The sequence below is a fragment of the Oncorhynchus gorbuscha genome, unplaced genomic scaffold, assembly GCF_021184085.1.
Source record: "Oncorhynchus gorbuscha isolate QuinsamMale2020 ecotype Even-year unplaced genomic scaffold, OgorEven_v1.0 Un_scaffold_6510, whole genome shotgun sequence".
In the NCBI taxonomy this organism is placed as follows: domain Eukaryota; kingdom Metazoa; phylum Chordata; class Actinopteri; order Salmoniformes; family Salmonidae; genus Oncorhynchus; species Oncorhynchus gorbuscha.
In genome coordinates, this window is record NW_025750094.1 from 486 (window position 1) to 14609 (window position 14124).

Here is a 14124-nt window from a genome sequence, read left to right on the forward strand (position 1 = left end):
TAGCCCCTCTACTGTATATAGCCCCTCTACTGTATATAGCCTCTCTACTGTATATAGCCTCTCTACTGTATATAGCCTATCTACTGTATATAGCCTCTCTACTGTATATAGCCTCTCTACTGTATATAGCCTCTCTACTGTATATAGCCTCGTTACTTTTATAGCCTCTCGACTGTATATAGCCTCTCTACTGTATATAACCTCTCTACTGTATATAACCCCTCTACTGTATATAGCCCCTCTACTGTATATAGCCCCTCTACTGTATATAGCCCCTCTACTGTATATAGCCTCTCTACTGTATATAGCCTCTCTACTGTATATAGCCTATCTACTGTATATAGCCTCTCTACTGTATATAGCCTCTCTACTGTATATAGCCTCTCTACTGTATATAGCCTCGCTACTTTTATAGCCTCTCTACTGTATATAGCCTCTCTACTGTATATAACCTCTCTACTGTATATAACCCCTCTACTGTATATAGCCCCTCTACTGTATATAACCTCTCTACTGTATATAACCTCTCTACTGTATATAACCTCTCTACTGTATATAGCCTCTCTACTGTATATAGCCTCTCTACTGTATATAACCTCTCTACTGTATATAGCCTCTACTGTATATAACCTCTCTACTGTATATAGCCTCTCTACTGTATATAGCCTCTCTACTGTATATAACCTCTCTACTGTATATAGCCTCTACTGTATATAACCTCTCTACTGTATATAACCTCTCTACTGTATATAGCCTCTCTACTGTATATAGCCTCTCTACTGTATATAACCTCTCTACTGTATGTAGCCTCTCTACTGTATATAGCCTCTACTGTATATAACCTCTCTACTGTATATAACCTCTCTACTGTATATAGCCTCTCTACTGTATATAGCCTCTCTACTGTATATAACCTCTCTACTGTATATAACCCCTCTACTGTATATAACCCCTCTACTGTATATAGCCTCTCGACTGTATATAGCCTCTCTACTGTATATAACCTCTCTACTGTATATAACCCCTCTACTGTATATAGCCCCTCTACTGTATATAGCCCCTCTACTGTATATAGCCTCTCTACTGTATATAGCCTCTCTACTGTATATAGCCCCTCTACTGTATATAGCCCCTCTACTGTATATAGCCTCTCTACTGTATATAGCCTCTCTACTGTATATAGCCCCTCTACTGTATATAGCCTCTCTACTGTATATAGCCTCTCTACTGTATATAACCTCTCTACTGTATATAGCCCCTCTACTGTATATAGCCCCTCTACTGTATATAGCCCCTCTACTGTATATAGCCCCTCTACTGTATATAGCCCCTCTACTGTATATAGCCCCTCTACTGTATATAGCCCCTCTACTGTATATAGCCCCTCTACTGTATATAGCCTCTCTACTGTATATAGCCTCTCTACTGTATATAGCCTCTACTGTATATAGCCTCTCTACTGTATATAGCCTCTCTACTGTATATAACCTCTCTACTGTATATAGCCCCTCTACTGTATATAGCCCCTCTACTGTATAACCTCTACTGTATATAACCTCTCTACTGTATATAGCCCCTCTACTGTATATAACCCCCTTCTACTGTATATGACCCCTCACTGTATATAGCCTCTACTGTATATAGCCCTCTACTGTATATAGCCTCTCTACTGTATATAACCTCCTGTATATAACCCTCGTTACTGTATATAGCCCTTCTACTGTATAACCTCTCTACTGTATATAACCTTCTACTGTATATAACCCCTCTACTGTATATAGCCCTCTACTGTATAGCCTGACTGTATATAACCCCTACTGTATATAACCCCCTCTACTGTATATAACCCCTCTGTATATAGCCCTCTACTGTATATAGCCTCTCTACTGTATACTAACCCTCTACTGTATATAGCCTCTCTACTGTATATACTACTGTATATAGCTCTCTACTGTATATAACTCTCTACTGTATATAACCCTCTACTGTATAGCCCTCTACTGTATATAGCCCCTCTACTGTATATAGCCCCTTACTGTATATCCTCTCTACTGTATATAAGCCTCTACTGTATATAGCCTATCTACTGTATATAGCCTCTACTGTATATAGCCTCTCTACTGTATATAGCTCTCTACTGTATATAGCCTCGTTACTTTTATAGCCTTCTCGACTGTATATATAGCCTCTCTACTGTATATAACCTCTCTACTGTATATAACCCTCTACTGTATATAGCCCCTACTGTATATAGCCCCTCTACTGTATATAGCCCCTCTACTGTATATAGCCTCTCTTACTGTATATAGCCTCTACTGTATATAGCCTATCTAATATATATAGCCTCTACTGTATATAGCCTCTCTACTGTATATAGCCTCGCTACTTTATAGCCTCTTACTGTATATAGCCTCTACTGTATATAACCTTCTCTACTGTATATAACCCTCTACTGTATATAGCCCTCTACTGTATAACCTCTACTGTATATAACCTCTACTGTTATAACCTCTACTGTATATAGCCCTCTACTGTATATATCCTCTCTACTGTATAACCCTCTACTGTATATAGCTCTACTGTATATAACCCTCTCTACTGTATATAGCCTCTACTGTATATAGCCTCTCTACTGTATATAACCTCTCTACTGTATATAGCCTCTACTGTATATAACCTCTACTGTATAACCTCTCTACTGTATATAGCCTCTACTGTATATAGCCCTCTACTGTATATAACCTCTCTACTGTATGTAGCCTCTCTACTGTATATAGCCTCTACTGTATATAACCTCTCTACTGTATATAACCTTCTACTGTATATAGCCTCTCTACTGTATATAGCCTCTACTGTATATAACCTCTCTACTGTATGTAGCCTCTCTACTGTATATAGCCTCTACTGTATATAACCTCTCTACTGTATATAGCCCTCTACTGTATATAACCTCTCTACTGTATGTAGCCTCTCTACTGTATATAGCCTCTACTGTATATAACCTCTCTACTGTATATAACCTCTACTGTATATAGCCTCTCTACTGTATATAGTCTCTACTGTATATAGCCTCTACTGTATGTAGCCTCTCTACTGTATATAGCCTCTACTGTATATAACCCTCTACTGTATATAGCCTCTCTACTGTATATAACTCTCTACTGTATGTAGCCTCTACTGTATATAGCCTCTACTGTATATAACCTCTACTGTATATAGCCTCTACTGTATATAACCTCTACTACTGTATATAGCCTCTACTGTATATAGCCTCTATTGTATATAACCTCTACTGTATATAACCTCTCTACTGTATATAGCCTCTACTATATATCCCAACCCTAACCTAACCCTGGGTTAATCTGTTGGCCAACCCTAACCTCACCCTGAATTCATCTGTTGGCCAACCCTAACCTAACCCTGGGTTAATATGTTGGCCAACCTTAACTTAATCCTGGGTTTATGCCACCACAGGGCTGCAGTGTCCATGCTGTACAAATTGACCAGGTGAGATTGAGAGGGAGGTGTCTCCATGGTGATGTGGCTTCAGTGTTCCATCTGTCTCTGGATCTTCCTCTGGCCTTCAGCAGGTAAAACCTGACCTGCACACACACTAATCTAACCCTGATTAACACCCTGATTAACACACTAATCTAACCCTGATTAACACCCTGATTAACACCCTGATTAACACCCTGATTAACACCTAACCCCTGATTAGCACCCTGATTAACACACTAATCTAACCTCGATTAAACAATTTGACACACCATCTAACCTGATTAACATCCGGTACAACATACACTAATCTAACCTGATCCCTTTAACACACCACCCAACCCCTGATTAACACCTGATTAACACCTGGTACACACAAATACTCCAACCTTGATTAACACCCTGCCTGATTAACACCCCTGATTAACACTAATTCTAACCCTGATTAACACAATTAATCTAACCCCGATTAATCAACCCTGATTAACACACTAATCTAACCCTCGATTAACACCCTGATTAACACCGGCGATTAACACCCTGATCAGCTTCACCCTGATTAACACCGCGATTAACACCCTGATTAACACCCTGATTAACACACTAATCTAACCCTGATTAACACACTAACTAAGTTAACACATAATCTAACTCCTGATTAACACACTAATTCTAACCCTGATTAACACCCTGATTAACACCTGATTGCTGACAATTAACACCCTGATTAACACCTGATTAACTCACACCCAACCTGACAACACCCTGATTAACACCCGATAACACACTACCCAACCCTGACAATTAGCCACCAATCTAACCCTGATTTGATTAACACCCTGATTAACACACTAATCTAACCCTGATTAACCAACCTGATTAACACCCTGATTAACACCTACAATTCAACCCGTCGTTAGTCAATTCAACCCTGATTAACACCTGATTAACACCCGATTAACACACTAATTCAACCCCCGTTAACACCCTGATTATCACCCTGACACACCACCCTTGACAACACACTAATCTAACTCTTGGACAACACACCACCCAACCCCGATTAACACCCCTGATTAACACCCTGACAACACCCCGATTAACACCCTGATTAACACCCTGATTAACACCCCTGATTAACACCCTGACAATTAACACCCTGATTAACAAGGATTCACCCTCACTGATTAACACACTAATCTAACCTGATTAACACACTAATCTCTGATTCACTAATCTAACCCCTGTGTGTGTGTGATTAACACCCTGATTAACACACTAATTCTAACCCGATTAACACACGACCTAACCCTGATTAACACACTAATCTAACCCTGATTTAAATACATCGCCACTCGCTAACTCCTGATTAAATACACTAATTCAACCCTGTGTCTGTGTAACACACTGTGATTAACACCTGATTAACACCTGTAACACACTAATCTAACCTGATTAACACCCTGATTAACACCCTGTGTTAACACACTAATCTAACCCTGATTAACACACTAATCTAACCCTGATTAACACCCTGATTACACCCTGTGGATTAACACCCTGATTAACACCCTGGATTAACACCCTGATTAACACCCTGTAACAAGGATTCACTCACTTATTCACTCTCACTAATTGTGCGTGTGTGTGTGTGTGCGTGTGTGTGTGTGCGTGTGCGCGTGTGTGTGTGTGTGTGTGTGTGTGTGTGTGTGTGTGTGTGTGTGTGTGTGTGTGTGTGTGTGTGTGTGTGTGTGTGTGTGTGTGTGTGTGTGTGTGTGTGTGTGTGTGTGTGTGTGTGTCAGGGTGTCTCTCCCCCCCTCAGAATGTGACTGTAGAGTTTCTGGACTTCCAAGGGAGAGTCCACTGGCTGGCCGGAGCTGGCAACACCAACCATACCCACTACTCTGTAGAGATGCGAGGGGTTCAGTATGTGCCTTTCTGCGTGTGGTTGGATGACTGGATGGCTGGATGACTGGATGGATAGATGACTAGCTGGCTGGATGACTAGATGGCTGGATGACTGGATGGCTGGATGACTGGATGGATGGATGACAGGATGGATGGATGGATGACTAGATGACTGGATGCTAGATAACTAGATGACTGGATGACTAGATGACTGGATGGCTGGATGGATGGATGGATGACTGGATGACTGGATGACTGGATGACTAGATGGCTGGATGACTAGATGACTAGATGACTAGATGGCTGGATGACTGGGTGGCTGGATGACTGGATGCCTGGATGACTGGATGACTAGATGGCTGGATGACTGGATGACTAGATGGCTGGATGGCTGGATGACTGGATGACTAGATGACTCAATGGCTGGATGACTAGATGGCTGGATTACTAGATGGCTGGATGGCTGGATGACTGGATGACTAGATGGCTGGATGACTAGATGGCTGGATGACTAGATGGCTGGATGACTGGATGGCTGGATGACTAGATGGCTGGATGACTGGATGACTAGATGCTTCGATGGCTGGATGACTAGATGGCTGCATTACTAGATGGCTGGATGGCTGGATGACTGGATGACTAGATGGCTGGATGACTAGATGGCTGGATGACTAGATGACTGGATGGCTAGATGACTAGATGGCTGGATGACTGGATGGCTGGATGACTGGATGGATAACTGGATGGATGACTGGATGGCTGGATGACTGGATGGCTGGATGGTTGGATGACTGGATGACTGGATGGATGGTTGGATGGCTGGTTGACTGGATGACTGGATGGATGACTGGATGGATGACTGGATGACTGGATGGTTGGTTGGATGGCTGGATGACTGGATGGGTGGTTGGATGGTTGGATGACTGGATGACTGGATGGATGGTTGGATGGCTGGATGGCTGGATGACTGGATGACTGGATGGATGACTGGATGGATGACTGGATGGGTGGTTGGATGGTTGGATGACTGGATGACTGGATGGGTGGTTGGATGGCTGGATGACTGGATGGTACAGGGATAAGAAGAGCAAAAGCAGGATGAGGTGGAGGGATTGAAAGAAAGTGTGAAAGAGAGTGAGGTAGAGAGAGTGAAGGAGAGAAGGAGAGAGAGAGTGAAGAAGAGAAGGACAGAGAGAGTGAAGGGGAGAAGGAGAGAGAGAGTGAAGGAGAGAAGGAGAGAGAGAGTGAAGGAGAGAAGGAGAGAGAGAGTGAAGGAGAGAAGGAGAGAGAGAGAGTGAAGAAGAGAAGGAGGAGAGAGTGAAGGAGTGAAGAGAGAGAAAAAGAAGAGAGAGTGAAGGAGGGTGAAGAGAGAGAAGGAGAGAGAGAAGGAGGAAGGAGAGAAGGATAGAGAAGGAGAGAGAGAGGGAGGAGAGAAGGAGAGAGAGAGAGAGAGTGAAGAAGAGAAGGAGAGAGAGAGTGAAGGAGAGAAGGAGAGAGAGTGAAGGAGTGAAGGAGAGAGCATGAAAGAGAGAAAAAGAGAGAGAAGGAGGGTGAAGAAGATTGAAGGAGAGAGAGAGGGGAGGAGTGAAGGAGAGAAGGAGAGAGAGTGAAGGAGAGAAGGAGAGAGAGTGAAGGAGAGAAGGAGAGAAGGAGAGAGAGATTGAAGAAGAGAAGGGAGAGAGAGTGAAGGAGAGAAGGAGAGAGATTGAAGGAGAGAAGGAGAGAGAGTGAAAGGAGAGAAGGAGAGAGAGAGTGAAGTGAAGGAGGAGAGAAGGAGAGAGAGATTGAAGAAGGAGAGAGAAGAAGAAGGAGAGAAGAGAGAGAGAAGGAGAAGAGAAGGAGAGAGTGAAGGAGAGAAGGAGAGAGAGAGTGAAGAAGAGAAGGACAGAGAGAGGAAAGGAGAGAGAGATTGAAGAGAGAAGGAGAGAGATTGAAGGAGTGAAGGAGAGAGAGATGAAATAGGAGAGAAAGAGAGAGAAGGAGAGAAGGAGAGAAGGAGAGAGTGAAGAAGAGAAGGAGAGAGAGAGTGAAGGGAGAAGGAGAGAGAGAGTGAAGGAGAAGGAGAGAGAGAGAAGGGAGAGAAGGAGAGAGAGAGTGAAGGAGAGAAGGAGAGAGAGTGAAGGAGAGAAAAAAGAGAGAGAGTGAAGGAGGGAGAAGAAGAGAAGGAGAGAGTGAGGGGAGGAGAGAAGAGAGAAGGAGAGAGAGAGTGAAGGAGAGAAGGAGAGAGAGAGAGAGAGAGAAGGAGAGAAGAAGAGAGATTGAAGAGAGAAGAGAGAGGAGAGAGAGAGAGGGAGGAGAGAAGGAGAGAAGGAGAGAGAGTGAAGGAGAGAAGGAGGAGAGAAGGAGAGAGAGAGGGAGGAATGAGAGAGAAAAAGAGAGAGAGAGTGAAGGAGGGTGAAGAAGAGAAGGAGAGAGAGTGAAGGGGAGGAGAGAAGGAGAGAAGGAGAGAGAGAGAGAGGAGAGAGAAAAAGAGAGAGAGAGTGAAGGAGAGAGAAGAGAGAGTGAGGAGAGAAGGAGAGAGTGAATGGAGAGAGAGAGAGAGGAGAGAAGGAAGAGAGAAGGAGAGAGAGAGAGTGAAGGAGGAGAAAAAAGAGAGTGTGAGGAGGAAGGAGAGAGAGTGATGGAGAGAAAGGAGAGAGAGTGATGGAGAAGAAGAGAGAGAGTGATGGAGAAGGAGAGAAGTGAAGGAGAGAAAAAGGGAGAGTGTGAAGGGAGAAGGAGAGAAGTGATGGAGAGAGTGAAGGAGAGAAGGAGAAAGTGATGGAGAGAAGAGAGAGAGAGTGAAGGAGAGAAGGAGAGAGAGAGTGAAGGAGGAGAAAAAGAGAGAGTGTGAAGGAGAGAGAAGTGAGAGAGAAGTGAGAGGAGAAGGAGAAGGAGAGAGAGAGTGAAGGAGAAAGAGAAGGAGAGAGAGTGATGGAGAGAAGGAGAGAGAGTGTGAAGGAGAGAAGGAGAGAGAGAGTGATGGAGAGAAAAGAGAGAGAGTGATGGAGAGAAGGAGAGAGAGAGTGAAGGAGGAGAGAGAGAGAGTGATGGAGAGAAGGAGAGAGAGAGTGAAGGAGAGAAGGAGAGAGAGAGGTGAAGGAGAGAAGAAAAAGAGAGTGTGAAGGAGAGAGAAGGAGAGAGAGTGATGGAGAGAAGGAGAGACAGAGTGATGGAGAGAAGGAGAGAGAGTGATGGAGAGAAGGAGAGAGAGAGTGATGGAGAGAGAAGGAGAGAGAGTGATGGAGAGAAGGAGAGAGAGAGTGAAGGAGAGAGAAAAAGAGAGAGAGTGAAGGAGAGAAGGAGAGAGAGAGAAGGAGTGAAGGAGAGAAGGAGAGAAAAAGAAGTGAGTGAAGGAGAGAAGGAGAGAGAGAGTGATGGGAGAGAAGGAGAAAGTGATGAGAGTGAAGGAGAGTGAAGGAGAGGAGAGAGAGAGTGAAGGAGAGAAGGAGAGAGAGTGATGGAGAGAGAAGGAGAGAGAGAGTGAAGGAGAGAAGGAGAGACAGTGTGATGGAGAAGGAGAGAGAGTGTGGAGAGAAGGAGAGAGAGTGATGGAGAGAAGGAGAGAGAGTGAAGGAAAGGAGAGAAGGAGAGAGAGAGAGAGAGTGAGGGAGAGAAGGAGAGAGAGAGTGATGGAGAGAGGAGAGAGAGAGTGATGGAGAGAAAAGAGAGAGAGTGAAGGAGAGAAGGAGAGAGTGTGAAGGAGAGAAGGAGAGAGAGTGAAGGAGGAAGGAGAGAGAGTGAGGAGAGAAGGAGAGAGAGTGAGAGGAGAAGGAAGAGAGAGAGAAGGAGAGAAAAGAGAGAGTGTGAAGGAGAGAGAAGGAGAGAGAGAGTGAAGGAGAGAAGGAGAGAGAGTGAAAGGAGAAGGAGAGAGAGAGTGAAGGAGAGAGAGGAGAGAGAGTGTGAAGGAGAGAAGGAGAGAGAGAGTGATGGAGAGAAGGAGAGAGAGAGTGAAGGAGAGAAGGAGAGAGAGAGTGAAGGAGAGAGGAGAGAGAGAGAGTGAAGGAGAGAAGAGAGAGAGAGTGAAGGAGAGAAAAAGAGAGAGAGTGAAGGAGAGAGAAGAGAGAGAGTGTGAGAGAGAAGGAGAGAGAGAGTGATGGAGGAAGAGGAGAGAGAGAGGAAGGAGAGAAGGAGAGAGAGTGAAGGAGAGAGAAAAAGAGAGAGTGTGAAGGAGAGAAGGGAGAGAGAGAGTGATGGAGAGAAGGAGAGAGAGAGTGAAGGAGAGAAGGAGAGAGGGAAGGAGAGAGAGTGATGGAGAGAGAGGAAGAGAGAGAGAAGGAGAAAGAGAGAGAGTGATGGAGAGAAGAGAGAGAGTGATGGAGAGAAGGAGGAGAGAGTGTGAAGGAGAGAAGGAGAAGAGAGAGAAGGGAGAAGTGATGATGTGTCCTCTTGTGAAGGAGTCAGAGAAAAAGAAGAGTGATGGAAGATTTGCCAGGCGAGCTCCTGGACAGAAGGCTGGATGACCTTTTTAAATTAGAGTCAGAGTGAGGCGGAGCTGGAGAGTGGGAGGAGCTGGAAGAGTGGGAGGAGCTGGAAGAGTGGGGAGGAAGCTGGAAGAGCAGACGTCAAACTGGACATACCTGGAGAGAGTGATGGACAGCCCTACTCAGACAGTAAGACACAGTACAGCCCTACTCAGACAGTAAGACAGTACATGTGCCCTACTCAGACAGTAAGTCATGGTGGCAACCCTACTCAGACAGCAGACCCGGTTACAGCCCTACTCAGACAGTAAGACACAGTACAGCCCTACTCAGACAGTTACACACAGTACAGCCCTACTCAGACAGTAAGACACAGTACAGCTACTCAGACTGTAAGACAGTACAGCCCTACTGGACAGTAAGACACAGTACAGCCCTACTCAGACAGTAAGACACAGTACAGCCCTACTTAGACAGTAAGACAGTACAGCCCTACTCAGACAGTAAGACACAGTACAGCCCTACTCAGACAGTAAGACACAGTACAGCCCTACTCAGACAGTAACACACAGTACAGCCCTACTCAGACAGTAAGACACAGTACAGCCCTACTCAGACAGTAAGACAGTACAGTCCTACTCAGACAGTAAGACACAGTACAGCCCTACTCAGACAGTAAGACACAGTACAGCCCTACTCAGACAGTAAGACAGTACAGCCCTACTCAGACAGTAAGACACAGTACAGCCCTACTCAGACAGTAAGACACAGTACAGCCCTACTCAGACAGTAAGACACAGTACAGCCCTACTCAGACAGTAAGACACAGTACAGCCCTACTCAGACAGTAAGACACAGTACAGTCCTACTCAGACAGTAACACACAGTACAGCCCTACTCAGACAGAAAGACACAGTACAGCCCTACTCAGACAGTAAGACACAGTACAGCCCTACTCAGACAGTAAGACAGTACAGCCCTACTCAGACAGTAACACACAGTACAGCCCTACTCAGACAGTAAGACAGTACAGCCCTACTCAGACAGTAACACACATTACAGCCCTACTCAGACAGTAAGACACAGTACAGCCCTACTCAGACAGTAAGACACAGTACAGCCCTACTCAGACAGTAAGACACAGTACAGCCCTACTCAGACAGTAAGACACAGTACAGCCCTACTCAGACAGTAAGACAGTACAGCCCTACTCAGACAGTAAGACAGTACAGCCCTACTCAGACAGTAAGACACAGTACAACCCTACTCAGACAGTAAGACAACATGGTGTGTGTGTGTGTGTGTGTGTGTGTGTAATGTGTGTGTGTGTGTGTGTGTGTGTGTGTGTGTGTGTGTGTGTGTGTGTGTGTGTGTGTGTGTGTGTGCGTGCGTGTGCGTGCGTGCGTGCGTGCGTGCGTGCGTGCGTGTGCGTGTGTGTGTGTTCTGCAGCAGTGTTGAGTGCCCCAGGTTTGAAGTTGTGGGTGGAGAACCAGAGTCTATGTGTCGAGCTTCAACATCCTGCTCAGAACATCTTCAAATTATACAACATCACACTGCTGAAGAATGTTCAGGAACACAACGCCACGGTGAGAACACACACACACACACACACACACACACACACACACACACACACACACACACACACACACACACACACACACACACACACACACCAAAATCACGTTTTCAACAGAGTTCTCATTGATTTGTGTGTGTAGGTTATGTCAGACATTGAGTCGGACTCAAAGAGAGTGTTCTCCCATCTCAGTCCAGACCACACCTACTGCCTCTTGGCCTCAGCCAATCACTACAGCCTACGCCGTCACATGACTGCTCAGGGGTGTGTCAACCTGACGAGACACAGGCCAGATACACAAGGTACTGTACAGCACACAGTCCACCTCTATTCACACACACAGCCCACCTCTCTACACACACAGCCCACCTCTATACACAGCCCACCTCTACACACAGCCCACCTCTATACACACAGCCCACCTCTACACACAGCCCACCTCTACACACAGCCCACCTCTACACACACAGCCCACCTCTATACACAGCCCACCTCTATACACAGCCCACCTCTACACACAGCCCACCTCTATACACAGCCCACCTCTACACACACAGCCCACCTCTATACACAGCCCACCTCTATACACAGCCCACCTCTACACACAGCCCACCTCTATACACACAGCCCACCTCTACACACAGCCCACCTCTATACACACAGCCCACCTCTACACACAGCCCACCTCTATACACACAGCCCACCTCTACACACAGCCCACCTCTATACACACAGCCCACCTCTATACACACAGCCCACCTCTACACACAGCCCACCTCTATACACACAGCCCACCTCTACACACAGCCCACCTCTATACACACAGCCCACCTCTACACACAGCCCACCTCTATACACACAGCCCACCTCTACACACAGCCCACCTCTATACACACAGCCCACCTCTACACACAGCCCACCTCTATACACACAGCCCACCTCTACACACAGCCCACCTCTATACACAAAGCCCACCTCTACACACACACAGCCCACCTCTCTACACACAGCCCACCTCTATACACACAGCCCACCTCTACACACACAGCCCACCTCTACACACAGCCCACCTCTACACACACAGCCCATCTCTATACACACAGCCCACCTCTACACACAGCCCATCTCTACACACAGCCCATCTCTATACACACAGCCCACCTCTACACACAGCCCATCTCTATACACACTCTCTGTGTAACTGGACTTTGGACCCCAGTCTGTCAGGTTAGACAACTTCACCTTCTCAACCCTGAACCTGAACTCCAGCTTCCAGCTGAGATGTCGCGTGTGCCCAGCTTCAAATTCCTAGTGTCTACATCTCTGACGACCTCTCCTGGACCCTCAACACCTCAACCCTGGTCAAAGAGGCACAGCAGCGCCTGCACTTTTTGAGGAGGCTGAAGAAGGCCCACCTGTCTCCCTCTTCCGGATGAAATTCATGCCCAAATTCAACTCCTGCTACTCATCCCAGAATATAAGATATGCATATTATTAGTATATTTAGATAGAAAACACTCAGAAGTTTCTAAAACTGTTTGAATCATGTCTGTGAGTATAACAGAACTTATTTAGCAGGCGGAAAACGCCGACACGGTCACTCTCTTTTCAATGGGTTTTCATTGGGAATCCAGAGTTCTACGGGACCTTCTTGCAGTTCCTACCGCTTCCACTAGATGTCACCAGTCTTTAAAAATTGGTTGAGGTTTTTCCTTTGTGTAATGAAGAAGTAGCCCTGTTCAAAACGAGGGTCACTTGTAGTGTACTGTTAGATAGAGGCGTGTGACCAGAAAGCTTCAGTTTGTTTTCCTCCTGTATTGAACACAGATCATCCCATCTTCAATTTTATCTATTATTTACGTAAAGAAAATACCAAAAGTTGTATTACAACAGTAGTTTGAAATGTTTTGGCAAAGTTTACAGGTAACTTTTGAGATATTTTGTCACGTTGCGCAAGTTGGAACCGGTGTTTTCTGGATCAAACTCACCAAAAACATGGATATATATTAATGGACATTTTGGATATATAGACGGAATTAATAGAACAAAAGGACCATTTGTGATGTTTATGGGACATATTGGAGTGCCAACAACTCGTCAAGGTAAGGCATGAATTATATTTTGATTTCTGCGTTTTTGTGTCGTGCCTGCAGGGTTGAAATATGCTGTTCTCTCTTAGTTTACGGAGGTGCTATCCTGAGATGATAGCATCGTTTGCTTGGGTGCTATCCTGAGATGATAGCATCGTTTGTTTGGGTGCTATCCTGAGATGATAGCATCGTTTGCTTGGGTGCTATCCTGAGATGATAGCATCGTTTGCTTGGGTGCTATCCTCAGATAATAGCATCGTTTGCTTGGGTGCTATCCTCAGATAATAGCATCGTTTGCTTGGGTGCTATCCTCAGATAATAGCATCGTTTGCTTGGGTGCTATCCTCAGATAATAGCATCGTTTGCTTGGGTGCTATCCTCAGATAATAGCATCGTTTGCTTGGGTGCTATCCGTTTCAGGTGATAATAGCATCGTTTGCTTAGGTGCTATCCTCAGATAATAGCATCGTTTGCTTGGAGTGCTATCCTGAGATGATATGGCATCGTTTGCTTGGGTGCTATCCTCAGATAATAGCATCGTTTGCTTGAGGTGCTATCCTCAGATAATAGCATCGTTTGCTTGGGTGCTATCCTCAGATAATAGCATTGTTTGCTTGGGTGCTATCCTCAGCTATCCTGAGAATAG

The 14124-nt window shown here is 45.4% G+C and overlaps 1 long non-coding RNA gene across 1 annotated transcript; it reads left to right on the forward strand.

Annotated features, from left to right (window-relative positions):
• The first annotated feature begins 10453 nt into the window (after positions 1–10453).
• LOC124029480 lies at positions 10454–11740 on the forward strand. Its single transcript, XR_006837782.1, has 3 exons — positions 10454–10971; positions 11259–11395; positions 11531–11740. It is a non-coding gene; the product is annotated as an uncharacterized LOC124029480 (long non-coding RNA).
• Positions 11741–14124: the final 2384 nt, after the last annotated feature.